Genomic DNA, 14,761 nt, shown 5'->3' with positions numbered 1-14,761 from the left:
TCACCAGCCGTGGAGGCTGGGGGGTAGCTTTTATAAAGTTTATTTAGGGTTTTACTTTCCTTGAACAGCTGTACTTGAAGTTTTTCTTAGAGCAGACGAGCTAGCTAGAAAAGGTAACAACTGTTCAGTTGGTCAAAGGATCCGGGAGGTAGGGGCAGGTGGAAAGGTGGAAAAGTGAACATATGTAGTTGTCTTGATCATCTAGGGCTGCTATCACAGAAATACCACAAGTGGATGGCTTTAACAAAGAGAAGTTTATTCTCTCACAGTCCAGTAAGCTAGAAGTCCGAATTCAGGGCATTGGCCCCTCTGCCGGCTCTGGAGGAGGTATCCTTGTCATCAGTCTTCTCTTGGTCTGGGAGCATCTCAGTGAAGGAACCTCAGGTCCAAAGGACACGCTGTGTTCCCAGCACTGCTTTCTTGGTGGTATGAGGTCCCCCTCTCTCTCTGCTCACTTCTCTCTTTTATGAATCAAAGAGATTGGTTTAAGACACTAATGTGTGGAAAGAGATGGAGGCCTAGAGTTGTGGTTTGGAGATGTGGGGATAGACACGTGTGGAGTGTACGGTGAGAGATGGCAATAGGTAGAAAAGGACGTGCCCATGTAAGAGACTGAGAAGGAATGGTCTGCAGGTGGGTAGATGGATGAGTGGTGGGTGTGCATGTGTGCTGTATCCTTATATACTCTGTAAACTCTTTAAAAATACAACCAGTGCCCTAACCTGCTTCTATATGCCCCAGCACAGAGCTGACCCACTAGTGGGTGAGAAAGAAAACGCTTGCCTTTGGATGTTAATATTGACTACAGGCATCATAGGAATCCCTGGGTGGTGCAAACGGTTAATGCACTCAGCTGCTAACTGAAAGGTTGGAGGTTCAAGTCCACCCAGAGATGCCTCAGAAGACAGGCCTGACAATCTACTTCTGAAAGGTCACAGCCTTGAAAACCCTATGGAGCAGGTCTTCTCTGCACAGGTGGGGTTGCCAAGAGTTGGAAATGACTTGATGATAACTAACAACTAGTCCCAGAGTTTAAGGAGCTTTGGACCATGTGCCCCTTTGCCAAGTTGGTTGGGATATGCCCAAGAGCCTAAGAACTGGCTTGTGGGACGAGAGTAAGGGCAGGAACCAGAGCCAGGAAGATAACGGGCTGGACAACAGAGGTGGGAGTGTGGTTTGGTGGTGATGATGGGGGTAGAGGTGTTGGGAAGTCACAGGACTCCAAACCTAGTGGGCTTTGGTGGCCTGGCCGAGTTTCTCTGCCTCTTGACTCATCTTGGGCTCTGCACTTGCAGATGACTGAGCACCTGGATCTCAGCCATTTCCACAGCAGGTGTGAGGTTAAAGAACATTACACCTGCCTTATTTTGTTAGGCAAGACAAGACAAGACAAGTCTGAGTCTTGCCAGGAGAAAACCTGAGAACAGGCAACAGACAGACTGGCTGAAGACTTACAGACAGTTATTCAATCACATTTGTTTTTTACAGGAGTCCCAGCCAAGGAGCCCTTGGTGACAGATAAAATGAGACAGGAATTGAAGGCTGCCTGTGAGTCAGGCCATCACTGATGCTGAGGGGTCAAAAGGTCTTAGCAGCCTTTTAGGCCGGTGTCCTAGCCAGTGCTGGATTTTCCCTGCAGCCTGTGTCTGAGCTCAGCCCGTAAAGAGTGAGCTGGCGAGAAAGGCCTATTGCAGAGGTTACCACACACTCTCCCAGGAATACAAGCAAATGACACGCAAGCATGCACAGGAGGACGCTCAGTCACTTCCCCTTTCGCCACCAGGACGACGTGCTTGTGTCATGTGGGAAAATGGGTTGTACTTTTTATGTAAAGAGAAAGGACTTGAGGCACCCACCCATCCCCTGACACTTCCCCCAGCCCTCTTGCCACTGACATGTCCTACTATTCCAAGGCTGGACTTTACAGCAAGCTTGGACGTTGCCCACCAGCAACGTTCTCTAACTAATGTAGTCTCCCCACCTTTTTTCTGCCCTTGCAAGTGAAGGTCCCAGACTGAGGCAAGACACAGGGCCATTTGGGTGAACCAGTGGAAGACAGCATTTCCTTTGGGATAGGGGAGGGATCTTTGTGTCATCTGAGTCCCATCCCCATTTGCTGGACTTGTTCCCAAAGATGGGCATGCTGTTGGGGAGGCTGAGTGGCAGATTAAGGAAGAAGCCCTACCTAAAGGGTGCAAACAACCTTCCTGACCAGAGAAACGTCCTGCCTTGACTCATGTCCTGTATGTTATATCTCTGTTGTATTGAGTCATCTCTGTTTAATCTCACAAAAAACCCCTTTCCTATGACAGAAGAGCCCGGGCCTGTTACTTTCAGTTTATGCAAATTGGACAAGAGGGATGAAGAGTTCATCCTGACCACCCAGGAGGAGATGGGTAGACACTAGAGCTAGGATTTGACCCTGGATAGCTGGCACCTGAGAAACTCCCCTCTATTCTGCATCTTGTCTGCTTTAGAAATGGGAGCCAGACACCAGGGCTAGTCTTATTGCCTCCAGCTGAAGGCACAGGCCTCCAGTCTTTGGACAGAAAGTTCTTCCTGGGGCAAGCTCAACTCATCCCACATCATTACCTTAGCACCCCACAAAGCAGCTGTGGTTAGGAGGTATGGGGAGGGGAGAGGAGGCAGGGCAGTTTACCCATGTGAGATTGGTCACTACAGACTAGTAAGTAAACATAAGTAAACTCATGTTTACCTTGCTTACTGGGTGATCCGTCCCTGTCAGGGACTGTAAATTTGAAAATAGGCTTTGATTCTAGAGGAAGGTGCTGTGGTTTGACAGAGAGACAGATGCCAGCCATATCTAGAAGCAGAATCTTTGATGCAGTGAAAAAAAAGTGAAATTGTTTCCTACAGATGACCTGGTAAGCAAGGTAAGTATGGTGCTTACCTTGCCTATTGGATAATCTGCCCAGGCCTGGAGGGAAGGTAAAAACAAGAATCGCCAGACACAGGCCACTTAATGAGCACCAGTCATATGTCCAAATTAGAATCGCGAGAATAATGGCATAATCGAAGTTAGTGAAATGGATCAGTGACCTAAATATAAGAGCTAAAATCATAAAACTTATAGAGGAAAACGTAGGACCTTGGATTTAGCAATGGATTCTTAGATAAGACACCAAATCACAAGTAACAAAAGAAAAAAAAAATAGATAACTTGGGCTTGATCAAAATCAAAAACTTTTGTTCATAAAAGGACGTTATCAAGAAAATGAAAAGACAGCCTACAAAATGGGAGAAAACATCTGCAAATCAGTTATCTGACTTGAGTTAAATATCCATAGAGCACTCCTAAAATTCAACAATAAAAAACCCATTAACCCATTGCTGTCGAATTGATTTTGACTCATAGTGAAGCTGTAGGACAGAGTAGAACTGCCCATAGAGTTTCAAAGGAATGGCTGGTAGATTTGAACTGCTGACTTTTTGGTTAGCAGCTAGCTCTTAACCACTGTGTCACCAGGGCACCAACAAAATGGCCAATAAACATATGAAAAGATACCGCAATGGATCAAATTATGTTCCTCAATAATATGTGTTCTAAATCCTAACTTCTATGCTTTCGGTTATAATCCTCTTTCGGAATGACTTGTCTTTGTTACGTTGATGTAGCAGGGTTAATATAGAATGTATCTTGATTCAATCTTTTTTTGAGATATAAAAAGAGATTAAACAAGCAGGCAGAGAGAGATAGGGTAAGATAGATGCGAAGATACATGGAGATCTCCAAGGAACCAGGAAGCAGAAGCTGAAGATACAAGGACTTTAGTCTAGAGCCGAGAGAGAGAAAGCCTTCCTTGCAAGCTGGCACTCTGAATTTGGACTTCTAGCTTCCTAAACTGTGAGAAAATAAATTTGTTTCTTAAAGCCATCGACTAGTGGTATTTCTTTCATAGCAGCTGTAGGTTACCAAGGCAGGTGTACAACATGATTAGTTATTAGGGAAATGCAACTCAAAGCAACAATGATGTATTACTTCATCTCCACTAGGTGACTATTTAAAAAAAAAAAGAGGGAACTAACAAGTGTTGTGAGAATGTTGGAGAAACTGGAACTGTCTTCCATTGCTGGGGGGAATGCAAAATGGTACAGCCTCTGTGAAAAAGTTTGGTTGTTCCTCAAAATGCTAACCATAAAATTACCCAGCAGTGCCATTCCTAGGTATGTACTCCAAAGCATTCAGAACAGGTGCTCAGATACACACAAATGCATTGCAGTACTCACACCAGCCAAAAGGTGGAAACAACTCAAGTGCTCATCAACAGATGAATAGATGTCTATACATACAATGGTATATACATACAATGGAATAAGATTCAGCCATAAAAAACAATGATGTTCGGATACACGCAAAAACATGGATGAACCTTGAAAACATTACTTTAAGTGAAATAAGCCAGACTCAAAAGGACAAATATTTTACGATTCCACTTATATGAAATATCTAGAATAAGCAAATTTACACAGATAAAGTAGATTCGAGGTTACCAGGGATTTGCTTAATGGGTGCAGTTTCTGTTCGTGGTGATAAAAACTTCTCGGAAGTAGCTAGTGGCGATGGTTGTGCAACATTGGGAGTGACTAATGCCACTGATATGTACACTTAAAATGGTTAAAACAACAAAGTTTATATTATACATATTTTACCACAATAGAAAAAAAGTTAAAGAAAAAAAACTCCCAAGTAGGTTTCAGGCACTGTGTTGTTGGGGCCTCCATTGAGGGACGCCAATGATAAAGGAAGATTTAAGGAAACCGAACACTCTGTATCCAAAACAACGCCAACATCTGGCTCTCTTGTGTTGTTCCTGGAGAAGTTCAGGGCTGGTTTCTCCTGAGGTTCTTGAGGTTCTCTGGGCTGAAGCTCTCACCTCCATACGGTTTCTTGGGGTCAGAGACTGCTTTAGAATTTGCTTCCTCATGCTAGCTACCCTGGGAACATGCTGGACACACTGGAAATCATAAATCAGGTGAGTGACTGCAGCGTAGGAGCGGCCCACTGACCTGCTACACCTGGCAAGTTGGAAATTGTTTGCATCATAATTTAAATGGCTAGACAGGAAGGCGTGCTTATCCACAGAAAAATCGATGCTTGTGGTTTGGTATTTCTTTTTTTTTTATGTTGTTAAGGCAGTAGTTTCAACATTCAAAACATGTTGTTAGTTGCCATTGAGTTGGCTCAGACTCATGGTGACCCATGTACAGCAGAATGAAATGTTGCCTGGTCCTGTGCCACCTTCATGATTATTGGTATATTTGAGTCCATTGTTGTGACCATCATGTCAACCCATCTTATTGAGGGTCTTCCTCACCTTCGCTGGCCCTCCACTTTACCAAATACGGTGTCTTTCTCCAGTGATCATCCCTGCTGATGACTTGTCCAAAAGAAGTAAGTTGAGGTCTCAGATAATATTCTGTGATCCATAGGGTTTTCACTGGCTAATTTTTGGAAGTAGATTGCCAGCCTTTCTTCCTAGTCCATCTTAGTCTGGAAGCTCCTCTGAATCCTGTCCACCATGTGTGATCCTGCTGGTATTTGAAAATAACAGTGGCATAGCTTCCAGCATTATAGCAACTTGTAAGCCACCACAATACAACAGACTGACAAATAGGTGATGGATTCAAAACATACATATGTTTCATTTTTCTGATTTATTTAGATATTCCTGCCACTAATTTTGTAGCTAGTTTTTAACATTAGGAAACAGAAGAATTATTTGATTATTTTAATAACTAAAAAGTTAGATATTTCTGAAGTAGCAGAGTATACAGTAAAACCTGTGAAAGCCAGAACTTGTGAAAGGCAGAAACCTGTCAGAGAAGGAAAACTCAGATATTTTCCACTAACAGAGAGTGATAGAAAAATGGTAAGGCTGCATGTAGCCTGTAAAAGGCGGCAAACTTGTAAGACCTAGAAAAACAAGGCGGTCCTCTTGAGTTCCGGCTCTCACAGGTTTTACTGCAGAATTTTAGTACTGGAAGGGCTTGCAGGTGTCCATGCCCCACAGAGCAGGAACCGCCTCTGAGAGAGGTGGAGGCATTTGCCCAGAACCAGAACCTCTCAGCTGGGCCAGAAGGAGGCTGGGCTCAGGCTCTTCATCAACAACAGCACAGCACCTCACTTTGCAGAACGCTTTACTGCTGAGGTCTTTTATGTGCCTTACACCTCCAATTCATACATTTGATAGTTATTGACGACTTGCTAAATCCTCCTTAAAACATTACAGCCCTTTTGCCTGTGTCATTTGTGGCCAGGTGAGCAATCTCAGCATTCTGTTCAGATGAGCCTACCTTTTCATTTTCCGAGTATCTAATGTAGGCCTCTCCAATGTGCTACACTGGGCACAGCAAGAGCCTCCTTGAATCGTTACCTACAAAGTGAACCAGACAATAGTAGCTGCCAGGCATTGGACATCTGCATGGCAAACACTCTATTGACACTTTGTATGTATTATTTTATTTCATCCTTACAATAGCACAAAGCACTGGCTGTTACTATCCTTCCCTCTCTTCAGGGATATCATACAGGCTTATAAGAGTTAAGTAACTTGTCCAGGTTCCTACAAATAGGAAGTAGTAGGGTCAAGATTTGAATCTGGGTCTCACGTCTTCAACACTTGTGCACATCCTTACAGTCTTCTCAAGCTTTGACTTTCTCTTTTTTTTAATTGTGGAAAGTATATAGGTAACAAAACATCTGCCATTTCAACGATCTTCATATGTACAACTCAGAGATGTTATGCTCATCGTATTGTTCAACCATCACCCCTAACCATTCCTGGAGCTTTGACTTTTGACACTCGTAATATCCACAGCAACATATCAACACTAAAACATAAGGAGAAAACATCACAAGCAAAATACACTAAAATAAAACCCTGGTGTTAGGTCCACAGGCCTCTCTTGTTGCCGAGAAACGGAATATGGGCAACTGCTCGATGTTCTTCTGCACTTTCCTGGACCTCAGGACACAGACCGTGTCTGTGCTTACATAGCATGGCCTCTGCCCAGACCCTTCTTGCTATACTTCTGCCATCTCTCCTCTCTGTAAGGCTTGACGCTTCCTTGGGGTCATGTGGGAAGTGAAGGGCAAGTCCCCTCCACTCTCAGATTTCTAGATGGACCTGGGTTTTTGTCATCCACCCATGCCAGGACCCAGACTGGGGAGATGAGGGTAGTAGGACCAGGACTCTCCTTAGGCCCTCTTCTTCTCTGAGCTTCTTCTTTCCCCACTGGACAACCCATTCTTGTCTAATGGAAAGGCTTGTCTGGTTCTTATACACACAGTCGCAGCTTTGAAGGGTCTAGGTTGGGGTGAGGCAACTGTCACATGGAATCAAAATTACCCTTGGAAATCCCATAGGAAGCTGTCACATTGACACTGTCACTCTCCTTGAGTCATAAACAAGTTTTTCCTGGAGCCATTTTAAGAGGCTGGAGGTGGAGGGAGTAGCTTGGAAAGGACAGAAGAAAACAAGTGGTGTATGAGAAGGATAAATCTTAGTTAAATTTCCAAATTTTATCCTGCCACCAAAGCATCTTTTTCCCCATTGTTAGATTTTGGATACTGGTTGCCATTTTATCAGCTATTTATCCACACAGAGAGGTAAGCCAATAGGAAGCAGTGAGCGAGAGAAATTCTCCATACCGATGCAGTGGTTAAGAGATGAGCAAATATTGTCTTGGCTCTAGGCCGATTTAAGAACAATGAGTTTGAAACAAAGCAAAGCAAGTCTCCTGGGGCTGAGAAACAATTGCTTTGCTGGAAAGTGTCAGCATTCAGGCCCTTGGATGAAAAGGTAGAAAAATCTATAAAAATGAGTTTGTCATGAACATTTTCTTCTTAAGCATACACGGGCATTTCATCATTAAGTAGGCATGCTCTGGAGGCTGGAACGGAGGCTGTAACAAACAGAACCTGTGTTTACTAGAAAGCTGTGTTTCAGAAGGCCAAGATGCAAATCCTGCAGCGGCCACGGCCCAGAACTGGCGTCTCAGACATGACCAGAGCAACTGGTCACTAGCTGGGGCAACAGAGACTTTCTCCTGCCACCCAGTGGCCATATGCCCACATTGCAGGGGAGCTCTTCAGCGATGCTGAGTTGACTCATGTGTTCCATAGGGTTTTCAATGGCTGATCTTTACGAAGTAGATCACTAGGCCTTTTTTTCTGAGGCACGTCTGGGTGGATTCGAACTTCCAACCCTTTGGTTAACAACCAAGTGTGTTAACCATTTGTACCACCCAGGGACTCCTAGGGCCTCTTATGTTGTTGTTAGTTACTGTCGAGTCGATTCCAACTCATGGTTAGGGTAGAACTGCTCCATAGGATCTTCTTGGTTGTAATCGTAACAGAAGCAGGTTGAGAGATCTATTTTCTGCTGTACCACTGTGTGAGTTTGAGCTGCCAACCTTTAGGTTAACAGTCAAGCACAAACTATTTGTGCCACCTAAAGGCCTAGAATCTATTACAGACTTTAGTAAAATTAAACTAAACTAAATAAAGAAATAGAAAATAAAAAAAGATGTTGCAAGGGAATTTGACATTTGCTTGTGTTTTAGCTCCCTGTCAAGTCGTTGCTTTTATAAGTAGTGTTTATATGCGAACACTATTTTAAAACCAAAGACACATTTTTAGATGTGCCCTGTCTGTGAGTATTAAAAGATGGTTGTTAGGAGATTTTCTATGACTCATATTTTGGGGGTAAAATGAGGAATTTTTTGTGTCTAGAATCTAGTATTCTAGAATGCTCAAAGAACCATCCCTGATGGAACCGAAGACCTGAGGCGCAGCCTTGGATCGGGTGAACTTAACTGATATCATTGAGACATGTGAGTTTGTGTCAAAGTGACAGATGAGGTTGAGGAAGAGGATGATAGCTCTCTCTTTACACTCCTGAGGAGGAGTTAATGGTAAAAATGAAACAAATACTTATTTAAAAATTGAACTCAGAAACCACAGCATTAAATGTTTCCACTGATAATCTGTATCCTGAGCAAATAAACCAAGAAGCTGGACTATATGAAGAAGAACGTGGCATCAAAGTTGGAGGAAGACTCATTAACAACCTGCGTTATTCAGATGACACAACCTTGCTTTTAGAAAGAGAACAGGACTTGAAGCACTTACTGATGAAGATCAAAGACCACAGCCTTCACTATGGATTGCACCTCAACATAAAGAAAACAAAAAACCTCACAACTGGTCCAATAAGCAACACCATGATAAATGGAGAAAAAATTGAAGTTGTCAAGAATTTCATTTTGCTTCAATCCATGATTAACATCCATGGAAGCAGCAGTCAAGAAATCAAATGACAGATTGCATTGAGCAAATCTCCTGCGAAAAGCCTTATTAAAGTGTTAAAAAACAAAGATGTCACTTTAAAGACTAAGGTGCACCTCACCCAAGCCATGGTGTTTTCAATCACCTCACATGCACGCAAAAGGTGGACAATGAATAAGGAAGGCTGAAGAAGAATTGATGCTTTTGAATTATGGTGTTGGTGAAGAATATTGAATTTACCATGGACTGCCAGAAGAAAGAACAAATCTGTCTTGGAAGAAGTACAACCAGAATGTTCCTTATAAGCAAAGACGGTGAGACTGCGTCTCACATACTTTGGACATGTTATCAGGAGAAGGACCTCATGCTTGGTAGAGAGTGACAGAAAACAAGGAAGACCCTCAAAGAGATGGATTGACACAGTGGCTGCAACAATGGCTCAAGCGTAACAGTGATTGTGAGGATGGCTCAGGACTGGGCAGATTTTCGTTCTATTGTACATAGAGTTGCAATTGACTTGATGGCACCTAAGAGCAACAATTGATAAATGGGAATGTTTTCCAGAATCAGGAGCTTTTTAATCTGCATTTGGACATGGTCTTTCATGATGCCAGAATGAACAATGGATGACAAATAATGTCTTCCTTTTGAGCACCCGCTTGGGACTGGGTCACTCCTGCACTTGGAATTAGAAAGCTTGGATTTGAGTCCTGACTTCCTGTGGTACTTCTGAAGAAGATGCTTAAATTCCATTTCTTTCCTCTCCTCCCTCTCCTCCTTATCCTTCTGTTTAAGTTTTTTTTTTTTCCCCATAGAATTTTTCACAAAATTCAAACAATACATAATTTGTTGAAGAAAAGCTCTAAGTTCCCTTCCATACCTCCCCTCACTACCAAATGCACTCCCTCTTTCCAGGATAACCATGTTATCAGTTAGTTGGCATCTTTCTAAGTTAACCCTCTCCTTTGCATGTATATGTACATACTTGCACACTATTTGTCATTTTCCCCCCGAATGGTGTCACACTTATCCATATTATTGTCTTTTAAAATCAACTTTACTGAAGTATAGTTTACATACAGTAAAACATACATTTTAAGTTTTGATAAATGTACCACCTGTGTAAATAATACCCTAATCAAGTCATAGAACATTTCCACCCCTCTCCCCAAGAGTTCTTTTTTGCCCCTATGCAGTCAGGCCTACGTCCCAGCCCCCAGGCAATCACTGATTTACTTTCTGCCACTATAGCTTCAGTTGGCCTCTTCTGGAATTTCACATGAATGGAATCATGCATTATGTAGTCTTTTTTGTCTGGCTTCTTTCACTCAGCATGTTTCTGAGATTCACCCATTGTGATGGTTAAGGCTGTGTGTCAACTTGGCTGGGCCATGATTCTCAGTCGTTTGACAGTTATGTAATGATATAGTTTGGCAGTTACGTAATGATGTAGTCATCTTCCCTTATGTGATCTGATGTGATCAGCCAATCAGTTGTAAGGGGATTTTCCTCAGGAGTATGGTCTATATCCAATATATATATATATGGATATTCTGGCAAAGCTCACTTGCTTGCTCTGGATCCTGCATCCAGCTTGTCATCATCTGACCTCCAGTTCTTGAGACTTGAAACAGTGGCTTGCCATATTGCCAGTCTTGGGATTTGGCAGCCTTGGTAGCCTGTGTTCCAGTTGCCTGCCGTCTTACCTACTGATCTTGGGGTTAATTGGCCTCTGCAGACTGTGAGCCAGCAGTCTGCCTTCTTAATCTGCCGATCTTGTATTTGTTAGCCTCTGCAGCCCGTGAGCCAGCAACCCTGCTGTCTGACCTGCTGATCTTGGGTTTGTCAGCCTCTGCAACTGTGTGAGTCAGGAGAAGCCTCCTACCTGATGCCTGACTCACAGACTTGGGACTTGCTAGCCTCTACAACTGTGTGAGCCATTTCCTTGAGATGAATCTCTCTCTATGCTTCACTGGTTTTGCTTCTCTAGAGAACCCAGCCTAGACATCCATGTTACACTTATCAGTAGTTAATTCCTTTCTATTGCTGAATAGTTTTCCATTGTATAGCAATACCTCAATTTGCATATCTGTTCCATTTGTTTTGTTTCCAGTTTTTAGTAATTATGAACAAAGCTGGTATGAATATTCATGTACAAGTCTTTTTGTAGCTATATATTTTCATTTCTCTTGGTTAAAAACTAGGAATAGAATTGCTGTGTCATATAGTAAGTAAGTTTTATAATGGAATGTGCAAAGACTTGGAGTTAGAAAACCAGTAGGGAAGAAGATGCTCAGCATTTTTCAAGCTGAAAGAACCAAAGACAAAATTCAAATGGATGAATGGGCATAATCCCCACGTGTGTCAGTTTGCTACCTTGTGATGGCTTGCATGTTGCTGTGATGCTGGAAGCTATGCCATCAGTAATTCAAATACCAGCAGGGTCACCCATAGTGGACAAGTTTCAACAGAGCTTCCAGACTAAGAGAGACTAGAAAGAAGAGCCTGGAGGTTTACTTACAAAAAATTGGCCAATGAAAACATGAATAGTAGAGGAACATTGTATGATATAATGCCAGAAGATGAGCCCTTCAGGTTGGAAGGCACTCAAAATATGACTGGGGAAGAGCTGCCTCCTCAAAGTAGAGTCGACCTTAGTGATGTGGAAGGAGTTGAGCTTTTGGTACCTTCATTTGCTGATGTGCCACATGGATGGAGTTAAGCTTTCAGGACCTTCATTGGCTGGTGTGGCATGACTCAAAATGAGAAGAAACAGCTGCAAACATCCATTGATAATCAGAATGTGTAATGTATAAAATATGAATCTAGGAAAATTGGAAGTCTTCAAAAATGAAATGGAACACATAAAGATGAAGATCTTAGGCATTAGTGAGCTAAAATGGACTGGTATTTTCCATTTTGAATCACACAGTCATATGATCTGCTGTGCTGGGAATGAAAAAATGAAGAGGAATGGCATCACATTCGTTGTCAAAAAGAACGTTTCAAGATCTATCCTGAAGTACAATGCTGTCAGTGATAGGATAATAGCCATACGCCTACATGGAAAATCAGTTAATAGGACTATTATTCAAATTCACACAACCACCACTATTGCCAAAGATGAGGAAATTGAAGACTTTTACCAACTTCTGCAGTCTGAAATTGATCAACTGTACAATCAAGATAATTACTGGTGATTGGAATTCAAAAGTTGGAAACAAAGAAGAAGGAACTACAGTTGAACAATGTGACCTTGGTGATAGAAACAGTGCCAGAGGTAGCATCATGTAATTTTGTAAGACTGATGGCTTATCCATTGCAAATACCTTTTTTTCAGCAATATAAACAGTGACTATACACATGGACCTCACCAGATGGAAAACACGGGAATTAAATCGACTACATCTGTGGAAAGAGATAACTGAAAAGCTTGATATGATCAGTGAGAACAAGGCCAGGGGCTGACTGTGGAACAGACCATCAATTGCTCAGAGGTAAGCTCAAGTTGAAGAAAATTAAAACAAGTTCACTAGAGCTGTAGTATAACCTTGAGTATATTCCATCTGAATTTGGAGACCATCTCAAGAATATATTTGATGCGTTGAGCACTAATGACAGAAGACTGGATAAGTTGTGGGATGATATCAAGGACATCATACGTGAAGAAAGGAAAAGATCATTAAAAAGACAGGAAAGAAAGAAAAGACCAAAATGGATGTCAGAAGAGACTATGAAACTTGCTCTTGAATGTAGAGTAGCTAAAAGGAATGGAAGAAATGATGAAGTAAAAGAACTGAACAGAAGATTTCAAAGGGCAGCTTAAAAAGACAAAGTAAAGTATTATAATGAAATGTACAAAGACCTAGAGTTAGAAAATCGAAAGGGAAGCACACACTTGGCATTTCTCAAGCTGAAAGAACTGAAGAAAAAAGTCAAGCCTCAAGTTGCAATTTTGAAGGATTCTATGGCCAAAATATTGAACAACACAGAAAGCATCCAAAAAAGATGGAAGGAATACATGGAGTCATTGTATCAAAAAGAATTGGTCAATGTTCAACCATTTTAGGAGGTAGCATATGATCAAGAACTGATGGTGTTGAAGGAAGAATTTCAAGCCGCACTGAAGGCATTGGCAAAAAACAAGGTTCCAGGAATTTATGGAATAACAGTTGAGATGCTTCAACCAATGGATTCAGCACTGGAGGTGCTGACTTGTCTATGCTGAGAAATTTGGAAGACAGGTACCTGGCCAACTGACTAGAAGACCTCCATATCTGTGGCCATTCCAAAGAAAGATGATCCAATAGAATGCAGAGATTAATATCACAGGCAAGTAAAATTTTGCTGAAGATAATTCTTAAGTGGTTGCAGCAGTACTTCAACAGTGAACTGCCAGAAATTCAACCCAGATTCAGAAGAGGACGTGGAACCAGCGATATCATTGCTGATGTCAGATGGATCCTGGCTGAAAGCAGAGAATAGCAGAAATATGTTTTACCTGTTTTTTATTGACTATGCATTGGACGGAAACCCTGGTGGCATAGCGGTTAAGTGCTACGGCTGCTAACCAAAGGGTTGGCAGTTCAAATCTGCCAGACGCTCCTTGGAAACTCCATGGGGCAGTTCTACTCTGTCCTATAGGGTCGCTATGAGTCGGAATCGACTTGACGGCACTCGATTTTTTGGGGGGATGCATTGGACTGTGTGAATCATAACAAATTATGGATAACATTGCGAAGAATGGGAATTCTAGAACACTTAATTGCGCTCATGAGGAACAATTCCTTCATGGGATTATTGTGAGGGCCATATGACAGACAGGATGTGAGCGTGAGTCTGGCTCAGGGTATGCCTGCCACGAGCACTCAGTGATGTGTGATGTGCTTGCGTGGCCCCTGCTGGCCAAGCTCTTGCTTTTCCTAAAAGCCTTGGGGAGATCAGGGTTGTCAGCCTCTTAACAAAGGTCAAAAGAGGCACCTGGAAGGTTCCCAGGCACTTAAACTTCCCTGCCCTTTTCCATCGCCGGATGTGTTACCTGCTTCTCTTTGGAAAGACAGAGGCCTTCCTCGCTTTATCGCACCCCATCCTTCTCTGCTGCTTGGCCATGCCCATCGGTTCACCCTGTCCAAGAACCTCTTCTGAGTGGGCAGAAGTGACACAAGAGAGGCTTGAGCCTGGCTAGGGGACTTCTGCCCAAGGTGGATTCAGAGACAATGAGGTTGACACATGCCGTAGGGATTTAGCAAATTCTTGCAGATTAATGGTATTGAAATTTTTCCTCTGCATTTTCTCATCCTGCCTAATACTAGGTGGATATTAAAGGTCTTACAATGAACTCATGATCAAATAAATTTTGGAATGCTGGATTAAATAAACATGGATCATGGGATGTAATATTGAAGCAACTTTTTGTCTCCTATGATACCTTCAAATGTTTAAAAATTAGTT

General features: G+C 42.4%; 1 protein-coding gene across 2 annotated transcripts in view; it reads left to right on the top strand.

Moving 5' to 3' along the window:
- The first annotated feature begins 4,730 nt into the window (after positions 1 to 4,730).
- The window catches only part of LOC100675786 (interleukin-36 gamma-like), a 55,962-nt gene continuing 45,931 nt past the window's right edge, over positions 4,731 to 14,761 (top strand). For both annotated transcript variants that reach the window (XM_064268825.1, XM_023557025.2), the window contains exon 1: positions 4,731 to 4,994. The gene's annotated coding sequence lies outside the window, so the exon portion shown is untranslated. The remainder of the gene's footprint in view (positions 4,995 to 14,761) is intronic.

This window comes from Loxodonta africana, chromosome 15 (genome assembly GCF_030014295.1).
Source record: "Loxodonta africana isolate mLoxAfr1 chromosome 15, mLoxAfr1.hap2, whole genome shotgun sequence".
Lineage (NCBI taxonomy): Eukaryota > Metazoa > Chordata > Mammalia > Proboscidea > Elephantidae > Loxodonta > Loxodonta africana.
This window is presented reverse-complemented; position numbering and strand designations above follow the sequence as displayed.